General features: G+C 39.8%; 1 long non-coding RNA gene across 1 annotated transcript; it reads left to right on the forward strand.

Annotated features, from left to right (window-relative positions):
- The first annotated feature begins 934 nt into the window (after positions 1–934).
- Positions 935–6,214, forward strand: LOC124687672. The gene is made up of 3 exons (XR_006998274.1): positions 935–1,035; positions 5,168–5,225; positions 6,093–6,214. It is a non-coding gene; the product is annotated as an uncharacterized LOC124687672 (long non-coding RNA).
- Positions 6,215–21,944: the final 15,730 nt, after the last annotated feature.

Consider the following 21,944-nt stretch of genomic DNA (forward strand, 5'->3'; position numbering starts at 1 on the left):
ATTTTTTAACTAAATGTTTTTAGCATTTAGTTTTTTAAACATCTTCTTGTTGTTTTTTCCAGCATATTCTTGATGTGGATGAGGCTGACCCTATTCATCTTGCTGCAAGCTTTGCTGAACATGATCCGAAGTACTATAGTCCGGATAGGGAAGAGGCATGTTTGTCATGTTTTGTTTGGCGCTTATATTTTTTCTACTACAAGTATCGTGGATGCTTTCTTATTTCTCGTGTGATTGTTTAATTTCAAACAGGTCTACATTACTTGTTGCGATTACAGCCATTGGTGGGTTATCTTTGTCGACTTCCATTTCAGGAAATTTAGAGTGTCTAGCTCGCTGGAGTTGACTGAAGCTCAGATGGCTTCTACTCAAAGAATTGTATGGTTTTCGTTGTAATCTAGCTAATTAAATAATTATTAACACATGACAACAATAACTTTTATTTGTTATTCTTTCAGGTCAAATCATTTAAGAAACTTTACAGTTATCTTCATGGTGTCGAGAGATTAAATATCTCATCGTTCAAGATAAAAGTTTGCGGCACCCCTTCTTGTTCAGAGTAATCATCTTTTCTTAATGTGAACTATGATTTTTTTTACTGTGTTTGGATTTAATTGTTTCTTTATTTTTGACCATTAGGACAAGCGCGAGGCGTGACTCGTGGTATCTATGCAATGAGGTTTATTTGGATATTCAAGGCTAATTTTTACCCGGATGTATTCAAGGTAAGTAATGTGTTGTGTACATAGTTTTATTCAATAGTATTTAAGGCAGTTTTTTAGTACTTGTTCGTTGTATAAATAGTACATGTCAATGGTTGTTTTTAGTACTTGTGCATCTTTTTGTTTAGTCGTTGTGTACTTTTTCGTTTGGAGCTTGTGTATTCTTGTTGGAGATCATTAACCATTGTGTTGTTTCGTGTTTTTCAGGCTGACATCGAAAGTTTTCGACAGTTCTTCGCCGGAATGATGCTCACTTATGATTCTCCTGATTATCTGGCAAGTTTCGTTCGCGAACAGATTGAAGAATTCGAAAGTAAGAACTTTTTTACAATGGTTATCCTTTTTTCGTCCAGATGAAGTCAATGAAGTGAACTTGATTGTACAAAATAAGGAAATGAAGTACATAATAACATTACATATTCATTCCATTGTCTGTATCATATATTCTAAATATTCATGTGGCTTCCTCCTTGAGTGGTTCCTACTTTTGTTGCTCTCCTTTTGATATCCTTTGTTCATCGTCGACGTCTGCAAATAAATATATGTTAAATTTATGTTAATTTGTAGGAAAAAGCAGATTATTTGCATCGGTAGGTTTTCATCACTGACAAAGAAACTTCATGGGCACACTTACCTTGTTAATGTGTTTTTTGTACCAAATACTAGATATTCCATGTCGCATCTTATTCTTCCGTTGTGGTAGTACATACCGTAAGTGTTTCCTGGTTGTGTTGTTCTCTCTGTTGTGTTACTATCGTTATTTGTGTGTCCGTTGCTTGATTGATTCTGTGTTGTATTGCTTGAATATCTTTCCTGTGATGCTGATGTTTCTGCTGCTGCTGCTACTTGTGCTGCTGCCTGTGCTGCCTCTGCTGCAATTTTTGCTTTCAGTTCTCCACATCCTGTTTTGTTGTGACCTGATTTCTTGCAGTATCCGCATTTTATTTGTCTAGTTTTCTGTCTTTTTTCTGAACCTGGCATCATTCTGTCCCCTCTTTTTGTTCCTCTTCTGTCGGACATTGGTGGGTCACGCAATGTTTCGTTGCTACCTGTTTCTTCGTCGTGAAGTTTTTTAGCTCCTTCATCTTCTCTTATTGCTGCCAGCACTTTTGTTTCCATATCACGCATACACTGAATCATGACATTGTATGCTTTGTCATTTGGGCACGCTTTGTTGCAAAGTTCTGCCATATGGCTCATCACACCGGCAAACTTTAGTGTTTCGTCTCCGCAAGAAGCATCTGCGACATTTCCTAATGTTGCGAGTTCCATGTCTATGTCTTTTCTCCATCTTTTAATCACAAAACTCTCCGGCAAATCATTGATCTCCATGTGAACCATTGCTTTTATTACATGGCAGCAATGTATACCATCCCTCTGCATCTTTTTGCAGGAACACATGAAGTTTTTTTTTCATCGTCAAATGTGACGTCAAACAACTCCCTTTTGAATTCCATGTGGTTGTAGAATTTCACTATTCTTTTCAGCCGCAGGTGGCGACCAGGTTCAAGTGATCCATCTACCTTGAATGCCGTGTTGTTTGTGATCTCAATCTGGAACTTCTCGAATATGTCATTTGTGAATTGTTCAAGAGCTTGCTTCTCAAACGGATGTCTTGTTACTAATTTTGCTGTTTTCAGTGTTGATGTGAGCTTCTTCTTGTCCAGGGCAGATAAGCACTTGTCTTGTATGACCTCATATTGTTCAAGGAACATTGTTATCGTGTATGTGTGCTGGCTATAGCATTTCCACATGTTATTTGTGCTCTCGCTCCTTCCTGTGCTTGATGAGAATGGGTAAAATTTATCCATGAAGTATGCTGGTACCCACCTGTGTCTTATCCTGAATAACTTGCTTAGGTGTTCTTCTCCGCTAGCATTGTAATCCTCTATCACTTTATTCCATCCCATTTCGAACTCAGCTGGTGTGAATGCGTTCTTTGCAATGTACATTAGCATTTCCGACAGTCCTGTGTTTTTTGCAAAGAAGGTGCTCTCTTTCTGGCTCATCTTGGTCACGATGTGGTAGTAGCAGTTCCTGTGTGTTGTGGACTTTAGAACTGTTTTTATTGCTTTCTTCATTGCCTTGTCCTGGTCTCGTTATTATTGTCTTTGGTTCTTTTCCACCCATGGCCTCGAACAAATGTTTCCGGTACCCATATAAATGTATCCGTTGTTTGATCCTTTAGCGAGCAACGGCAAACGATGATCGTGGAGCCGTGATTGTTCACCCCAACTATAGGAACAAATGGTAAGCCATACTTATTTGTGCTGAAAGTTGTGTCGAAAGATATGTAGTCACCGAACAGCTTGTAGTTCATTACGCACATTGCGTCCATCCAAAACAGGCTCCGAACTCTTTTTTCGCTGTCTATTTCCATGGCATGATAGAAGCCAGGTACTGTTTTCTGGAGTGTCTTGAAGCGTTCCAGGCACTTCTGGATGTCATGGTCCTTCTCTATTTGTTGTTGTTTACTCTTTATGTTGCTTAGATCAACAGCATCGAAGGGTATTCCACGGAATTTCCCTCTGATCGACCGGAAGATTAACATCATCTTCCTTGGTGGCGGACGTCCCATCCGTAGTAGATGAATTAATCTCCCGTCGAGATCAGTCATCCTTTTGTGACAGTGTGCAAACCTAATGAGATAGTCTGTTGGTTCCAGCGGGTGGTTGTGTTCTAAGTGAACCTTCTTGATGTACCAGTATCCATCAAATTCTCTTACAATTATCTGTGCTTTACAGCCAGTCTTCAGTAGTATGTTTGTTCTCCTGTGCGACGATGGTTCGGCATCTGTGTTTGTGCATCCTTCCTTGTTACATGCAAACGTTTGCGTGTAAATTTCTCCGTTTTTTCCTGATCTCTTGCTGCTGAACTTCTTCACTGCAAATCCTTCCTTTCTTGCATACGGAGCGTAACTATAGAATGCATCGTCTCTTGTTTTGAAACGGGCACCTTCCTTTGGTATAGCTGCACCTGATAATCTCTTCAACTGCTGGGTAGTCATCTGTGCTGAACATCTTGTCCATTTCCTCTTCCATCTTTGTTGGAGGATGTGGATTTATTTCTGGATCATCATCCTTCAGTTCTTCTTTTGTTTCTTGTTTGGTAGCTTGTTCCTCCGAGGGCGAGTTTGATTCTCCTGTGCTGTGTTTCTCGATGATGAATAAGCTTCTTTTTGATTTGTTTCCTTTGAGGCACTTGTTTCTTCGTCTCGTACTTCCCATTTCTCTGTATTCCTGAATTCATAACATTCATATTGTGCATCAGTTTTTGTAAGATGGTGTTCCAGATGTTTAGATATTTTAATGTTTATTTCCACATATAACAAAGTGTGTACTGTTTTTGAAATCAAAAGTACGTACCTGCTGATCGATGATTTTGTTTCCCGATGTTTCTGTACATGTGTATGCTTCATATGTTTCCTGTAAATTAAAGGTATACAAATTTTTTTTAATGCATTATTTTAATTGTAATTTGTAATTATAAATACATACATGTAGTTACTACCTTTGCATTGCTTGTTGTGCTATCACTGGAGTTGGTGTTGGCTGTGGCAAACTTCATTTCCTGCAAATAAGTAAACCAAGTAAACTTTGTGTTAGATTCCTGGTTTACTGATGTTTCACCATAATGCATAATCATCATTTATCTTGTATAAATTCTTGAATTGTACCTTGATAATTTTTTCTCGGTATTGGTTGCTTGTGTGTTTTCCTGTCATTCTCGTTTGTCCGGTATACCATAGCTGCTGCTTGGTCTTGTATGTTGTTTCATTCTTGCCTGGTTGCTTGTAGACCTCCCGTAAATTGGATTTAAATTATTTTTGTCGGGCTATTTTTTAATCACGGATACTTTTCGGTCATTGCGAGAATTGATGATTAAGCTGTAATCTACATGCCTTCTTGATGTCTTCTTTGTTTTGTTGAGATTGTTGTTGGGAGGTGTCGTGCTTGTCTACTAGCTTGATCTCGTGTGTGGTTGTTGTCGTTGTTGTCGTCAGACATATCATCGTCGTCGATTTCTTTGAATAAACCCTGAGAAATGGATAAATAATTGTCAGTATTTATCCTAAAAATGTTTTTGATTTTGTACTTTGCTTGTGTAAGATTTGTTACTTACCTCATAACTTGATGATTTTGTTTGCTTGTATTTTTCCGCTGGTGCAGCTGAGCTGCTCTGGCTGCTTGTTGCTGACACATAATTATGCTTTCCTGTTTCTTCGTGATGCTTTTGTCTCAAATTGGTGCCATTGGCATCCTGTAAGAAGATTGACAAGTCAATAATATTACTATCTCGAGAAAATAATCAATTTTAAGTATATTTGTTAAATTGATTCAATAAAATCTAGTAGTGAATTTTTGGTGCCATGTCTAGTAATTAATTTTACCAACCTTCGTTGTGAACTTTTGTGATTGATTTGATTTGTTGTTGCTTGGAAGCAGGGAAGGATGCTCTCTTGAACAAGCGTAGGAGGGCGCATACTGATTGATTTTCTCAGAGGTTAGCAATTTTTTTTCCTTCGTCTCTCTATCCAATTCCATTGTCGAGCTGTTGCTGGAAGCTTCTTCCTTCTTTACTTCTATTAGAGATCGTTTAAGGTGAGCACACTGCACTCTGTACTGTGACTCAGCTTGTTTAAGTTTATTTTGTTGCATTTTCTCCCTTTTGTTCCTCCACGTGTGTATTCTTGCCTGAAAAAAAATTGAATATAAATTATTTTGTACATGCATGTCAAAAACAAAAGAAATATAGTTTATGTTGTGTACATTTTAAATAAAGATATATGATAACATTACAAAATAAACCACAATAAAGTTATATTATAGGCATAGTACTAGTACTTGTGTACCGTCGACATGAGGAAGCTGTTATTGCCTGGAACTGTTTCTAATGCTTCTTAATACTATGGGTTAGTACTCTTTGAACAACATAGGCATCCTAATACTGTTGCTTTTGTTTGACAGCATGGAAATTGTTTTTCCTTGGAAATGTTACTAGTACTTCTTGATATGAATAGTTAGTTTTTCCTGATCATTGTAGGCACGAGAATGGTAGTTCTGTACTTGCTACACTCGTTAGTCTCGTTTTCTCCATGCAGTGTTACTAGTATTTGTTAGTATGGTGATGTAGTACTTCCCGACACCACAAAGTTTAGCACTATATCATAACGGGGAGGTGCTTGTAAGTAGAGTAGATTTCGGTAAGTTTTACCATTTTTGCAACTTTTGCCATCTGTTGTGCGGTTAGTGGTATCTTGACTCCAGGAGGCAGCTTGTTCAACCACAATATTGGTTGTTCTTCATCCTTGTTCTGTTGTGCCCATGTTTCATCCATCTTCTCTGATGTCTCTCTTTTTTTCTTCTCCAGCTCTGCACGAGTATGAAGTGTTGAAGTCCATGAGTATGAAGAGCAAGCGTGGAAGGTTGAGAAGTTAGACTGCTACTTTTGAAAAGTATTCAGAAGCAAATGTGCAAGTTTGAATTTACGATTACTTTTGATGAGTACCCGAGTGTTTGAACTTATTTAGTGCCACCTGTTTGAGTGGTTAGTCTCGTGACTCTTTAGATTCCAGAACCAATGAAAAAGAAACCTGGTGAATTTTACCTATGTGGATATTCCTATCGGATGTACTGTGCACGTTGCCTAATTCTCTCATCCCTTGTTTGTTCCTTGGCGTTGATGTTGTCCTGCATGTTCGAATTTTGAATCGTTGGAAAAAAAAAGTTAGATGGAAAATTGCGATTGACCGAAATACATGTTAGTCGTGGATGGGGTTCCAGATGTCGAACGAGAAAAATCGGGGTACGGTATACAACGTTACAAATCTTCGAATCTGGAATTTAGATGTTTACCTTGAGTTCGTGGTCGTTCGTCTTCCTTCGTCTTCCTTGGTGGCTCCGTCGTTCCTCTCGTCTGGATCTTGATTTGAATTTTGAATCTGTTGATGAGAGAGAAAGGGATGGAAAGCGTGATCCCGTTGTCCACCGAAGTGGAGGATTTGTTAAGATATCTATCTCCGATATATTTCTTCACCTGTATTTGTGGGCCAGACACATGTCATTAAAATGGGAGTTGATGTTTCAGTATGACATGTGGGTCCTCGTTTTTCTTATGATTCCTTTTCGCGTGGATGACATGTGGGACTCGTGGATGGGATGATTGGTTCTATTTCTCTTTCCCAATTTTTCTTCCGTGGCGTTCCCGTAATTTTTGCCGTCATTCATTGATCCCGTGAGCCATCTTCTTCCTCCCTCTTGGCCTCTTCGTACGTTTGCGCCCCCATCTCAGATCTGTTTTTCGAAACCTCTCGTCTGGGATGCTTCCTAATCCTATTTATCGTTTGATTTCTTTCTTCGATTGTTGATTGTAGGCGGCGGGTTCTCAATAAAGAGCCCCGTGGATTTTTTCGGCTGGTTTTGTTAGTTCTCGTTGTTTTCTCGTAGCCTGCGTTGTTCAATGGATGACGAAGCTGCTCGTACCTCGTGATGGTGAAGATGAGGTCACCCCTCGATTATCCGATACGCAGTCTTTTTCCGTTGATGGTACCGAGATGGTGACTCGGGAATTCATGGTGCGTGACCAGCTTGAGCAGGATAGGATCAGGATGGAGAAGAAAGTATCTGCTAATACTGAAAAAATTGAGCTGCACAGATTGAGAAAATCTTGGTTAGTTTAGATTGTTTGTTATTCCTAAATATGTTTGTTCATGCTTGTGGTTTATTTTCATGTCATGATCATGTGTTTATGTGTTATTGTTTTCTCGTTTTCCGCTTCTGGATCTATGCCTAATGGTTCATCGAATTTAGTACAAAACTTAGCCTTCCAAAGTTCATTTCTGTTTGCAAGTCCCTTAGCCCCAAACAAAGGGGTTATGTTGCCGATATAGGTCAAGAATCTCTCCTTGATATTCGTCTTGAAGAGATACCAAGGGCTTTTGTTGCTTGGATTGTCAGCAACTATGTTGCTTCAAAAAGGATGTTTGTGTTCAAGAATGGCTTTGACTTTGCTTTCAATGCACTGTGTGTCCATAAGGTATTAGGCACACCAATTGGAGGACGACGCATCCCTATCAAGTGCAGTGAGCAATTCAGGGATGTTGTTAGGAATCGTTCATGCTGTGAAGGCAGTACCCCAACTATAAATGAGCTAATGAATATGCTGTCTTCTGACTTGGAAGAGGAAGATTTCAAGATATATTGGATGATGTTCTGTATTACTCGCATTTCTATGTCCAACGACGTATGAGTGTGTCGAGTCCCGACTACCTTTCAGACACTTGAGGGTCCTTCGAGGAAATCCGCACGTATGATCGGTCTACGAGCAGTGTTTCGAAACTTTCGGTTTCCATGAAAACGTTCGTTGATTGTGGTCTACAAGGTGCCCTCTGTGGTTGCTTGGTAGTTCCTCTGGTTAGTAACTTCTTTAGTTTCTCAACAGCTGCTGTTGTCATGTTATTGATTAATTCTATCTGAGTGCCTGATTTATTATTTTATTTTTTTTGCTTTGTTGTTCTTTGTAGATGACTTACTTAGAATATCTTGATATAAAAGTCAAAGAGCTTGCTAGTGTTGTTCCAAGAATTAGCGTATGGGATTCGATTACTGGTTAGTGAATTTGAAAAACTTGACTTGGTTTCTCAGGAGGATGGAACCTATGGCGAAATACCGGTTAGTGTATTTTATTATCTGATGATGAGCAATACATGTTTTAAAATTTTATGTTTATGTGTTGTCCCGAAACTGTGTTTTTTATTTTTCTTTGTTTGTGTTATAATTAGCTGAAGGATGTGAGACGTACTCCGTTTCATCAGAGTGGGTCTTCCACTTTCTGTATTGGAGATCTGCATCCCGGTCTCGAGACGTTTCTTTGCTCCTTTGTGAAGCCTGCGATGCGTCCGTTGGTACGTTTATTGTGATGTTCTGTTTTAATTGACATCCGTAGTGTAATGTTTTATATTTTGAAGTAATTGTTTGCAATTACTAATTTTTTGTTTTGTTTTGTTTTTGATTTTGCAACAGAGCTATCGATGACCTGAAAGAAATTCAGCAGGGCTTGTACTTTGAAATATTTTCTCGCAATTCAGCCAATCATCAACAATAAGATTGCCAATGTTTTGCAGCTTGCGAGCCACTATAATGAACGAAGATTTTGCGCATCTGAAGATAAACAGGGTGGTTCTTGTTCAAGGCCATGGTTCAGTAATATGGCGAATTGTCTGGGTATACTCAATGATTTTGATCATATATACCGCTCGAATGGAACGCGTGATAGCCCATCTGCCGTTAGAACTGAATCAAATCAAGAAGTCTCCGTATTGAATGACCAAACATACAACTTGCCAGAAAGCCAGAACAGGAATAAGGGTATTGCTACTAATGCTGAGATGTGCGATGACATGTGGCGTGAGCAAATCATGCCGATTAGTCAGAATGTTTATAAACAGATTAGGTTGCTTCAACAGCTCATTCCCATTAATTGCAAATACACGCCAAATGCATTGTATAAGGAGTATCTCCTGAATCTCGAAGCGTATCTTGATCGCGTTGTGGAGGATCTTCCATCAATACTCCCATCCGAAGGAGCTTTGGATTTGCTTGTCCAGAAAGGAGTTGTTTGCAACTGTTGTGGACTTTTGAATAGTCCTCTTGCTTCTGAAACTTGCAACTGCTCGGTTGCCTTAGATACTGGTAAGAGCGCAGTTGGTGAGAGGTTAAACATGCCCTCTGTGACCCCCCTGAAGGTGCTTGACAATGTTAAACAAGTTGATGCAACTGTAGGAAATGAAGTTGTCCTTTGTTTTCCTGAGTCCACTAGCAAAGGGAGTGGCTCAGCTGCGTGTTCTTCAAGTGCTACTACGAAAACCTGCAAGGCCGACTCTTTGGCTTGTGTTAACGCCGATAGAGTAGATTGCAAAGATGGCTCATCCGGTAATTCTAACGATCCAACGAGCTTGAAGTTAAACAAATTGGCAAGAAGCTGGCAGTTGAAACTCAATCTTATTGCACTACAGGTGCAGAACCTCCAATTAATCCCACTGCTTTTGCTGATGAGCGTGCTAAGGTTTCCACTTCTAATAATCCAGCTACTGGTCTTGAAGATTCTCTTCTACCCCCGTCTTCGAAGAGAAATTCATCTGAGTCTCACGGTTTCCGGCATGACTCGTCTGCGAAGAAACAAAAGATGTCCGTACTCGGAGGAGGGTAGCTCAAAGATGGCAAGTGGAGCGAGACCAAACTAGTTATATTGTTCCATGTGACCCGTTGGATGAACCTTCGCTCGGGAAGAAATAGAAAGGATTGAGAGGACGAAAACGCTTGCAATGAAGAAATTTTCATATTCATCACCCTCGGATGTCTTGATGGCTGAACATTTGGTGCCCGTTGGAAGTGTTTGTATGCCATCCAAGTACTCAACACCGAGTATCTAGACGGAGTCCCCGGTATGTCGCAGCCATCGCAACCTGTATTGTCATCTGGTTATCGGGGCATTCTCCGTGATCGAAATGGAAGAACATTCCATGGAGGGCGAAGGATCGTTAATTTCGCGAGACTCTCCTGCCTCCCAAGCTATTAATTCTAACATTGATGGTTTGCACTCGTCAAATCATTCTTCTTTGCAAGCAGTAAACACACCTGGAAGGACAATATCTGTGTCTGGTTTTAACTCCGGGTTTGCTGGTTATAGACATGAGAGATCTATTCCTTATGAAGCGTCTTCTCTTCAGAGCTCTTACAACACTGGTCATAACAGCTCTTACAACACGCTTGGGCAGCAAAATTTTCGAGCTCTCAAAATGCAGGAAGGTATAATAGTAGCCAACATGATGATGAAGATGTGGGTGGGAACGCTGGTTATGTGGTTACTCCCTTTCCGGAATTCATGATTCGGTCCCCACGTGTTTGTGCTACGCCGCGGTATCACCGGAGGAATTATGGTGAACAGCAGGTACGATTTAACACGAGTCCGTCACAAGGCACATATAATAGAGGATCAACGAGCAGGGCTTTCACAAAGTCAACCTTTGCATCATGGAAATCATCGCCCCTTCCTCTCAATTAGAGATTCGACGCAGGCTGAGATTGATATGATGGAGTGGGTGCGAAAGTATTTACCAGCGCAATTTGGAAGAAGGTATCCTACTATTTTATGCCACTGGTTTTCCATTTTATTTAATCATTTTAAATAATGTTTTTGCTATGTTGTGATTTTGTTTCGTTGTGCAGCCCAAGAATTGTTGAGACAAGGGGAAGATGGGCCACTCACAGAAATTTTGGGTTGTCAATGCAACCTGGTGGTTATGTTCATGACTACGTTATGAATGTATTTGCTGCCACTGTAATGGAAGAGCAGTATGACAACAGTGTCTTATTTAATCAACAGCGTCCCAGATGCCTAAAGTACATAATGTATAGTGAGAGTGTAGTAAGTTTTTACTCTTTTTATTTATTTATTAAATATGGATATTTTCTACTTTTTTTATGGATAATTGTTTGGCAGAATGGTAAAATGTGTGTTTTTTTTCTCTCTCTACTCTGCTAGAGGGCATTCAGGGAATTGGGTGCTGATCCGAACGCACTGAAGAATTACATTATGGAGCCTAATTTACCCTGCAGGATATATCACTTTGATGTTGTGAGTATTTTGTTTTTATGATATTTGTATCTTGAATATATACATTGTCTAGTATGCCACAAGTTTTCCTTTGATGTTTTATAATTGAATTTGGTTTCAACTGCTATTTCAACTCTTGTGCAACTCGTTTGATTTTTTGTATTTTAAAAATTAAATTTGTCCTTTTAATTTTATTTTTTTAGGTATTTTAAAAATTTGGTTGTTTTTCAGGTAATTCTTCCTGTTAGAGATAATCACTTTTGGATTGTGGTTGTCGCTAATTTCGCCCGACTGCGGTTTGAGACATATTGTCCTTATTATGATGCTACTGTAGCAGAAAATATTGCAATGACTGTTATTGATAACTTCAAGAAGGCTTATACAGCAGCATATTACTCTGAGCGTTATGATATTTATAACTTTCAGGTGATGCCTGCCCAAATTGTTTCTGACAACATCAATGAGTAAGTAAAATTTTAAGAGATTGTATTTATCATGTGTGTTTCTATGTGTCTTTGTTTTGTTCTCGTGGTAATCCATATAGTTTTATTTTCTTGATCTTACTCAATACTGTTTTTAGGAACGACTCTGGACCTCAAGCTATGAAAGTAATTCTTCAACATTGCGGTGGTTTCCAGCATAAGATAAGAGAAGTAAGTCTTTGTCTATATTTTTCTTTGCAAATGTAATTGTTGGTCTGCATATAATTTTCATTTGTTAATTGCAGAATGATGTTATCAAGCTGCGTGAGCAGCTGGCGTTCTATATGCTAACTTTCCAAGGTAATGCAAAGAAAATGCCTGCAGTCATTGATATAATGAGAAAGCATGCAAGACGGTGAATGTTGCTCGATAAGGAGATACAAACCATTTCGGAAAGAAACATGTTTCTCTGTTTGTATTCCGACAGTATCATTGATTCTCCGTTATGGTTCTATTTATATTTTAGTTTGTTCTTTTACTATTTGTAAGTGAACCCAAGAATCTCCTGTTTTGTGCTGTCACCTTGTGTTGAACATTTGTGGTTTCCTTTTCTCGGCATATATTTTTCTGTACTTGTACTCTTATGTCTTACGTACTTGATATTTGCTTCCTGATGTACTTACCTCTTTATTGTGACTGTGAGACACTTACTATTCCTTGCTATGTTTCCCTCAAGTTATGTAGATGTTATTTTCCCGTATTCGAATTGTACTTTGTTGTTTGTTTGTTGCTCGTAGTTAATACTTGTGTTTGCAGTTTATATTCTAGCTTGTATTTTAGCTGTATTTGTACTCTTGTATATTATGTACCTAGGACTTTTGTGTTGTTGTACTTACGCCTGTACCTTCATGCACCCATCACCGCTGTACTGTACACACCTTACACACCTGTACGTTCCATCAGAACCTAGAATTTGCAGACAAATATAAAGAAACAGTCATGTTTTGCTCTTGCTGCCTAAACTGTACTCGTGCACCTTTCACCGATGTACTCCACCCTGCTGGCACATGTTCATTCCCAGAGAACCATAAAACATGCGGAGAACATAGGGAAACACTCCTGTGCTCCTCTTGCTAACGAAGCTGTACTTGTGAACCTTTCAGCTCTGTACTCGACACACCTTACACCTGTACTTTCTTGAATAATCCAAAATTTGCAGACAAATATAGAAAAACAGTCATGTGTTCCTGTTGCTGGCTAACCTGTACTCGTGCGCCCTTCACCGCTGTAATCGACCTTACTGGCACATGTCCATTCGAGAGTAACAAAAAACATGCAGAAAACATAGGGAAACAATACTGTACCCCTCTTCCTAACGAAGCTGTACTCGTGCACCAATCACTGCTGTACTCGATACACCTTACACCTGTACCTTCTTGCAGAACACAAAATTTGCAGACAAATATAGAGAAACAGTTACGTATTGCTTTTGCTGCCTAAGATGTACTCGTGCGCCTTTAACCGCTGTACTCGACCCTGCTGGCGCATGTCCCTTTCCAAAGAACCATAAAACATGCGGAGAACATAGGGAAACACTCCTGTGCTCCTCTTGCTAACGAAGCTGTACTTGTGAACCCTTCACCTCCGTACTCGGACACACCTTACACCTGTACTTTCTTGAATAACCCGGAATTTGCAGACAAATATAGAAAAACAGTCATGTATTCCTCTTGCTGCCTAAGATGTACTCGTGTGCCTTTAACCGTTGTACTCGACCCTGCTGGCGCATGTCCCTTTCCCAAAGAACAAACAACGTGCAGAGAAAAGAGGGAAACACTCCTGTACTTATCTTGCTAACGAAGCTGTACTCGTGCGCCCATTACCGCTGTACTCGACAAACCTTACACCTGTACCTTCTTGCAGAACCCAAAATTTGCAGACAGAATTAGTGAAACGAGTCATTTATTCATCTTGCTGCCTAAGCTGTACTCGTGCGCATTTCACCTCTCGTACTCGACCGAAATTTTACATGGGGAACTATTGAGTACTATTGGCTAATAGTTTTTCAAGACTTGTTTTGTGTAATTGTTCCGCGATAGAAATGTACTTTATTCTTGATAGGTGCTGTGCTTATGCCTTTTGTCGTTGTACTTACGCCTTGAAATGTGGCGTTCTTGGGACTCTTCTGTCGTTGTACTTTCGTTTTTTTTTTTGAGAGAACTTTCGTTTTGTTTTTGTATGACGGGGAACATTCACAGTTCTTTGGTACCACTTTGATGCCTGTGGCGGTGATTGAATTTATTAATAAAATAATGAGCGAGTAATGCGCATGTTGCATGGGGAACTGGAAACGATTAGTCAATAATCTACTTACTTCTCATTAAATTTGCACTCGGTGGCCGGTGCCGTGGAGCGTGGGATAGTCCTCGCGAGTGAGATTCTTTCCTTTCGCATTCCCGACTTTTCTTTTATTTTTACTCACTGATGAGTGGGCCAACATAAAGTGGGTTCCGCGTGTTAGTGACTTGAAGCCACTCTATGGTATGTAAAATGGCGCCGTTCGGTCGTCGTACTAGAAGCATTTGGTGGTTTGCGCTCCGACTCCGCCGGTTTTATATTCTGTTCCTTCCCGATTAGGGTTTCCGTCTTCGCTCCGCTCACCCTTCCCGTCTCCGCTCCGCTCTCTCGCTCACCATCTTCCCTTCCTGGTTAGGGTTTCCGTAATATGTTCATTTGTTTGTTTGTTAATTTCCCTCGTAAATTCATTCTCTAATCCTATAGATATATTGTTTCTGTTTCGGGTGTAGTTCTTATTTTGTTTCCTCTTTATTCCTCTTAGACTTTTTCTCGGACATCCTCTATTTCTCTCGCTTTCTAACTACCTCCTTTCCGTCTATTTCTTCCGGATCCGTATCTATTTCTTATTTCTAAACTGCGGTTTACATTATTTTGTTCGGTTGATTGTATGGGTCCAAATGATATTTGTTCTTTGTTTTCATTATTCTTTCTTGTGGTGTTGTAGAAGCTGGAACACACAAAGCACGGTTTGTGATGGATTCTAGTGAAGCTTCAAAAAAGTCCTTGGTTGAGGATGCGATTGATCTCGGAGAAGCTTCAAAAAAGCCTAAGGTTGAAGATGCGATTGATGTCGCAGATGCTTCACAGATCCGTAAGTTCGAAGATATTGCCAAGGTATTTGTTTAGTTCTTATTTTTTCAGTCATCTTGCACTGGAATATACGCAGTTACTAACTTTGATCCCTCTTGTTTGTAATTCAATTTTCTAGAGTTTTCGCCCAAGTACGGAACTTCCAAGGATTACAATGGATATGCTTGGAATTGATGTTGGTCCTGTCGATACAATTGGAATAGCTACGTTTAGTATAACCAGGTTTTTTACCAAGCACATTCGTTGTTGCTCATGCTTTGAGCAAGTTTCTTGGTCACACAAAGTTCCTTGCCATAGAGAACTACCATCATGGAAGTGTTCTTGTCAAGTTCCAAGATCCTAGTGACCTGCAGAAAGTTAATGGCCACATATTCAATTATGACTTTTTTGGTCCCATCCATGTCGATCAAGTTTACTATGTTGAAGCTCAACCTACCGATTATGCAGAGGTGTTAGATGCTTTTGCATCCAAATCCAACTTCCGAAGTTGTGTGTGGCAAATGGTTAAATCGTGCTTGTGTTGGATATGGTTGTTTTGTAAGACTTTATTTGTGCCGTGTTGGTTATGGTTGTCTTGTAAGACTTTATTGTGTCGTGTTCGGTATGGTTATCTTGTAAGACTTTCACGTTGTTGAGTACAATGTAATGTACCATGTACGTGGTACTTGACTTTAATTATCTTCTGTTTATTGTTGTACTCACCTCGTATTTATCTATGGTTTATAGTTCAGTTTAGCTAGTATCTGTGGAATTTACACAATTACATATGTACTATTATGGGGACTGCCAGTCTGTTGTTTTTTGCTCATATTTTCGATCATCCGTGTTGTTTTATCTTTATATTTCCGTTTCTCTGCGGGGTAGGTACTGGTGCTAAGATTGTCGAGTTCATTTTTGCAGCAGAGACGAGTGCATGTGTATCTTGAATAGGAGTGCTATATAATTTCTGTTTGTTTCTTGTCAGGTTTTCTATTGTACATCGTAGGTACAGGTGGTATATCGTATGGAGTACGGTTGTTATACTGAGACGAGTACGTCTGCAGCACGAGTAGTAGTACCAGATTATATGTGGTGGTTTTCGTTGTTGATTTCGATTCTGCGGAGTAGGTACTGGTGCTAGGATTGTCGAGTTTATTTTTGCAACAGAGACGAGTGCATGTGTATCATAAATAGGAGTGCTATATAATTTCTGTTTGTTTCTTGTCAGGTTTTCTATTGTACATCGTAGGTACAGGTGGTATATCGTATGGAGTACAGTTGTTATACTGAGACGAGTACGTCTGCAGCACGAGTAGTAGTACCAGATTATATGTGGTGGTTTTCGTTGTTGATTTCGATTCTGCGGAGTAGGTGCTCGGTGCTAGGATTGTCGAGTTCATTTTTGCAACGAGAGACGAGTGCATGTGTATCATAAATAGGAGTGCTATATAATTTCTGTTTGTTTCTTGTCGGGTTTTCTATTGTACATCGTAGGTACAGGTGGTATATCGTATGGAGTACGGTTGTTATACCGAGACGAGTACGTACGCAGCACGAGTAGTAGTACCAGATTATATGTGGTGGTTTTCGTTGTTGATTTCGATTCTGCGGAGTAGGTACTGGTGCTAGGATTGTCGAGTTCATTTTTGCAACAGAGACGAGTGCATGTGTATCATAAATAGGAGTGCTATATAATTTCTGTTTGTTTCTTGTCAGGTTTTCTATTGTATAACGTAGGTACAGGTGGTATATCGTATGGAGTACAGTTGTTGTACTGAGACGAGTACGTCTGCAGCACGATTAGGAGTACCAGATTATCTATGGTGGTTTTCGTTAATACTTTCGATTCTGCGGGGTAGGTATTGATGCTAAGTGTATCGTGTACATTTTTTTTGTAGATACAAGTACATCTTTACCATGAATAGGAGTGCCAGATAATTTCTGTTGGTTTTCTTGTCAGGATTTCTATTGTATATCGTAGGTACAGGTGGTTTATGGTATGGAGTAGTGTTGTTGTACCGAGACGAGTACGTCCGCATCACGAGTAGGAGTATCAGATTATCTATGGTGGTTTTCGTTAATACTTTCGATTCTGCGGGGTATGTACTGATGCTAAGTGTATCGTGTACATTTTTTCAGTAGATACAAGTACATCTTTACCATGAATAGGAGTGCCAGATAATTTCGTTGGTTTTCTTGTCGGGATTTCGTTGAATAAAGTAGGTACAGGTGCTTTATTGTATCGAGTACGGTTGTTCTACTCGAGACGAGTACGTCCGCATCACGAGTAGGAGTACCAGATTTTATGTGGTGGTTTTCGTTGTTTCTTTCGATTCTCGCGGAGTAGGTACTGGTGTTAAGTGTATCTAGTAAATTTATGCAGTAGATACAAGTACATCCGTACCATGAATAGGAGTGCCGGATAATTTCTGTTGGTTTTCTTGTTAGGATTTATGTTGTAAAACGTAGGTACATGTGATTTATTGTGTAGAGTACGGTGGTTCTACCTGAGTCGAGTACATCCGCGGCACGAGTAGGAGTACAAAATGGTTCTACTCAGACAATTACACGTTTGGGACAAAGAGGATTACTAGAATGTCTATGATGAATTTCATTAATATTCCTGCTTCCCATTTTGGTTTATTACTACTAGGTTGATTTTAGGTTAATTTACGCAACCCGCGCAGAGTAGGTACGGACAGAGAGCAACATTGTATTCCAGACAGAAACACACATAATAGCTGTATTTTTCATCATCGTCAGATTCTGATTCACTGTCCCTTGGTAGTATTGCTTCATCGACAAATATAGAAAAACAGTCATGTGTTCCTCTTGCTGGCTAACCTGTACTCGTGCGCCCTTCACTGCTGTAATCGACCTCGCTGGCACATGTCCATTCGCAAGTAACAAAAAACATGCAGAAAACATAGGGAAACAATACTGTACCCCTCTTCCTAGTGAAGCTGTACTCGAGTACCCACCACTGCTGTACTTAATACACCTTACACCTGTACCTACATGTAGAATCCACAATTTGCAAAAAAAAAATAGGGAAACAGTCATTTATTTCTCTTGCTGCCTAAGCTGTACTCGTGCGCTTTTCACCTCTGTACTCGACTGAAATTTTACATGGGGAACTATTGAGTACTATTGGCTAATAGTTTTTCAAGACTTGTTTTGTGTACTTGTTCCGCGATAGAAATGTACTTTTATTCTTGATAGGTGCTGTGCTTATGCCTTTTGTCGTTGTACTTACGCCTTGATATGTGGCGTACTTGGGACTCTTCTGTCGTTGTACTTACGCCTTGTTTTTGAATGACGGGGAACATTCACAGTTCTTTGGTACCACTTTGATGCCTGTGGCGGTGATTGAATTTATTAATAAAATAATGAGCGAGTAATGCGCATGTTGCATGGGGAACTGGAAACGATTAGTCAATAATCTACTTACTTCTCATTATAATTGCACTGGTGGCTGGTGCCGTGGAGCGTGGGATAGTCCTGCCAGTGAGATTCTTTCCTTTCGCATTCCCGACTTTTCTTTTACGTTTACTCACTGATGAGTGGGCCAACATAAAGTGGGTTCCGCGTGTTAGTGACTTGAAGCCACTCTATGGTATGTAAAATGGCGCCGTTCAGTCGTCGTACTAGAAGCATCTGGTGGTTTGCGCTTCGACTCCGCCGGTTTTATATTCCGTTCCTTCCTGGTTAGGGTTTCCGTCTTCGCTCCGCTCACCCTTCCCGTCTCCGCTCCGCTCTCTGCTCACCATCTTCCCTTCCTGGTTAGGGTTTCCGTAATATGTTCATTTGTTTGTTTGTTAATTTCTCTCGTAAATTCATTCTCTAATCCTATAGATATATTGTTTCTGTTTCTGGTGTGGTTCTTATTTTGTTTCCTCTTTATTCCTCTTAGACTTTTTCTCGGACATCCTCTATTTCTCTCGCTTTCTAACTACCTCCTTTCCGTCTATTTCTTCCAGATCTGTATCTATTTCTTATTTCTAAACTGCTGTTTTCTTCCAGATCTGTATTCTTTTTATATTTATAGCATGCTCGTTTGTTGCAAGATTTCTGCTCGTTATAGAACATTATTTTGTTCGGTTCTTTGTATGGGTCCAAATGATATTTGTTCTTTATTTTCATTATTCTTTCTTGTGGTGTTGTAGAAGCTGGAACACACAAAGCACGGTTTGTGATGGATTCTGGTGAAGCTTCGAAAATGCCCTTGGTTGAGGATGCAGTTGGTCTCGGAGAAGCTTCAAAAAAGCGTAAGGTTGAAGATGCAGTTGATGTCGTAGATGCTTCCGAAATCCGTAAGTTCGAAGATATTGCCAAGGTATTTGTTTAGTTCTTATTTTTTCAATCATCTTGCACAGGAATATACGCACTTACTAACTTTGATCCCTATTGTTTGTAATTCAATTTTCTAGAATATACACCCAATTACGGAACTTCCAAGGATTACAATGGATATGCTTGGAATTGATGTTGGTCCTGTCGATACAATTGGAGAAGCTACGTTTAGTATAACCAGGTTTTTTACCAGCACATTCGTTGTCGCTCATGCTTTGAGCAAGTTTCTTGGTCACACAAATTTCCTTGCCATAGAGAACTACCATCATGGAAGTGTTCTTGTCAAGTTCCAAGATCCTAATGACCTGCAGAAAGTTACTGGCCACATATTCAATTATGACTATCTTGGACCCTTCCATGTCAGTCGAGTTTACTATGTTGAAGCTCAACCTACCGATTATGCAGAGGTGTTAGATGCTTTTGCATCCAAATCCAACTTCTGAAGTTGTGTGTGGCAAATGGTTAAATCGTGCTCGTGTTGGATATGGTTGTTTTGTAAGACTTTATTTGTGCCGTGTTGGTTATGGTTGTCTTGTAAGACTTTATTGTGTCGTGTTCGGTATGGTTATCTTGTAAGACTTTTCGTTGTTGAGTACAATGTAATGTACCATGTACGTGGTACTTGACTTTAATTATCTTCTGTTTATTGTTGTACTCACCTCGTATTTATCAATGGTTTATAGTTCGGTTTAGCTAGTATCCGTGTAATTTACACAATTACATATGTACTATTATGGGGACTGCCGATCTGTTGTTTTTTGCTCATATTTTCGATCATCCGTGTTGTTTTATCTTTATATTTCCGTTTCTCTACGGGGTAGGTACTGGTGCTAAGATTGTCGAGTTGATTTTTGCAGCGAGAGACGAGTGCATGTGTATCATGAATAGGAGTGCTATATAATTTCTGTTGGTTTCTTTTTCAGGTTTTCTATTGTACATCGTAGGTACAAGTGGTTTATGGTATGGAGTACTGTTGTTCTACTGAGACGAGTACGTCTGCATCACGAGTGGGAGTACCAGATTTTATGTGGTGGTTTTCGTTGTTTCTTTCGATTCTTCGGAGTAGGTACTGGTGCTAGGAGTGTCGAGTACATTTTTGCATCAGAGACGAGTGCATGTGTATCAAGAATAGGAGTGCCAGATAATTTCGTTGGTTTTCTTGTCGGGATTTCTGTTGTATAACGTAGGTACAGGTGCGCTATTGTATAGAGTACAGTGGTTCTAGTGAGACGAGTACATCTGCGGCACGAGTAGGAGTATCAGATTATCTGTGTTTGTTTTCGTTAATACTTTCGATTCTGCGGGGTAGGTACTGGTGCTAACAGTGTCGAGTTCATTTTTGCAGCAGAGACGAGTGCATGTGTATCATGAATAGGAGTGTTAGATAATTTCTGTTGGTTTTCTTGTCAGGTTTTCTGTTGTATATCGTAGGTACAGGTGCTTTATGGTATAGAGTACGGTGGTACTACCGAGAAGAGTACGAGATGTAGCACGAGTAGGAGTACCGGATTATATGTGGTGGTTGTCGTTATTATTTCCCATTCTGCGGGGTAGGTACTGGTGCTAAGTGTATCGAGTACATTTTTGCAGCAGAGACGAGTGCATGTGTATCATGAATAGGAGTGCTAGATAATTTCTGTTGGTTTTCTTGTCAGGTTTTCTGTTGTATATCGTAGGTACAGGTGCTTTATGGTATGGAGTACAGTGGTTCTACTGTGACGAGTACGTCTGCAGCACGAGTAGGAGTACCAGATTATATGTCGTGGTTTTCGTTATTAATTTCGATTCTGCGGGGTAGGTACTGTTGCTAAGAGTATCGAGTACATTTTTGCAGTAGGTACAAGTACATCTGTATCATGAATAGGAGTGCTAGATAATTTCTTTTGTTTTTCTTGTCAGCTATAGATGAGAGAGCAAAATTGTATTGCACACACAAACACACATAATAGCTGTATAATTTAAGGTAATCGGTGTACACAAATAAATATGTCCAACATATTCGGCAAATATAATAAGCACATAACTTAATCTACCAGGTTATAAATAAAGCTCCATCCTTCGTATTCTTCCTCATTCATCGTCGGAAACTACAATCACTTCTTTGCAGCTTTTACCTGGCGTGTCACACATGCATTTCCTTGCACGTCCACTGTCCCTGTTGATTTTATCATTGATTGCTTGCTTCTTGGATTGTGCAACTCCCATCAACATATCAATGGTGAACACTACATCATCTTTCCTCTCGTTGTACTGCTCCAGGAGTTGCCTCTGGGTATTTTAGGCTGTCCAGTGACTCTAGGCTGGCATAGTAGAGGTTCCTCTCATCTTCGTCCACTGGAATTAGATCCTCCATGTGAATAAAGTCTCTGTATTTTTCATCATCATCAGATTCTGACTCACTGTTCCTCGGTAGCATTGCTTCATCACCATCACCATCATCACCATCATCACCATCACCATCATCACCATCATCACCATCATCATCGTCTTCATTGCCTCCTTGCACAACATTATCTGACTGATATTCCTCTTCTTCATCACTTATGACAATCAGTTCAACCTCCTCGTGTTCTTGATGGGTGCTCATGATTTCCTCATCTTTATCAACCTCCTCCTTTTTATCCATGGCGTACTGATCCTTGTCGAAGCTTGATTCAATTGCCTGCATTTATTGAATGACAGTTGT

This window comes from Lolium rigidum, chromosome 2 (genome assembly GCF_022539505.1).
Source record: "Lolium rigidum isolate FL_2022 chromosome 2, APGP_CSIRO_Lrig_0.1, whole genome shotgun sequence".
NCBI lineage: Eukaryota > Viridiplantae > Streptophyta > Magnoliopsida > Poales > Poaceae > Lolium > Lolium rigidum.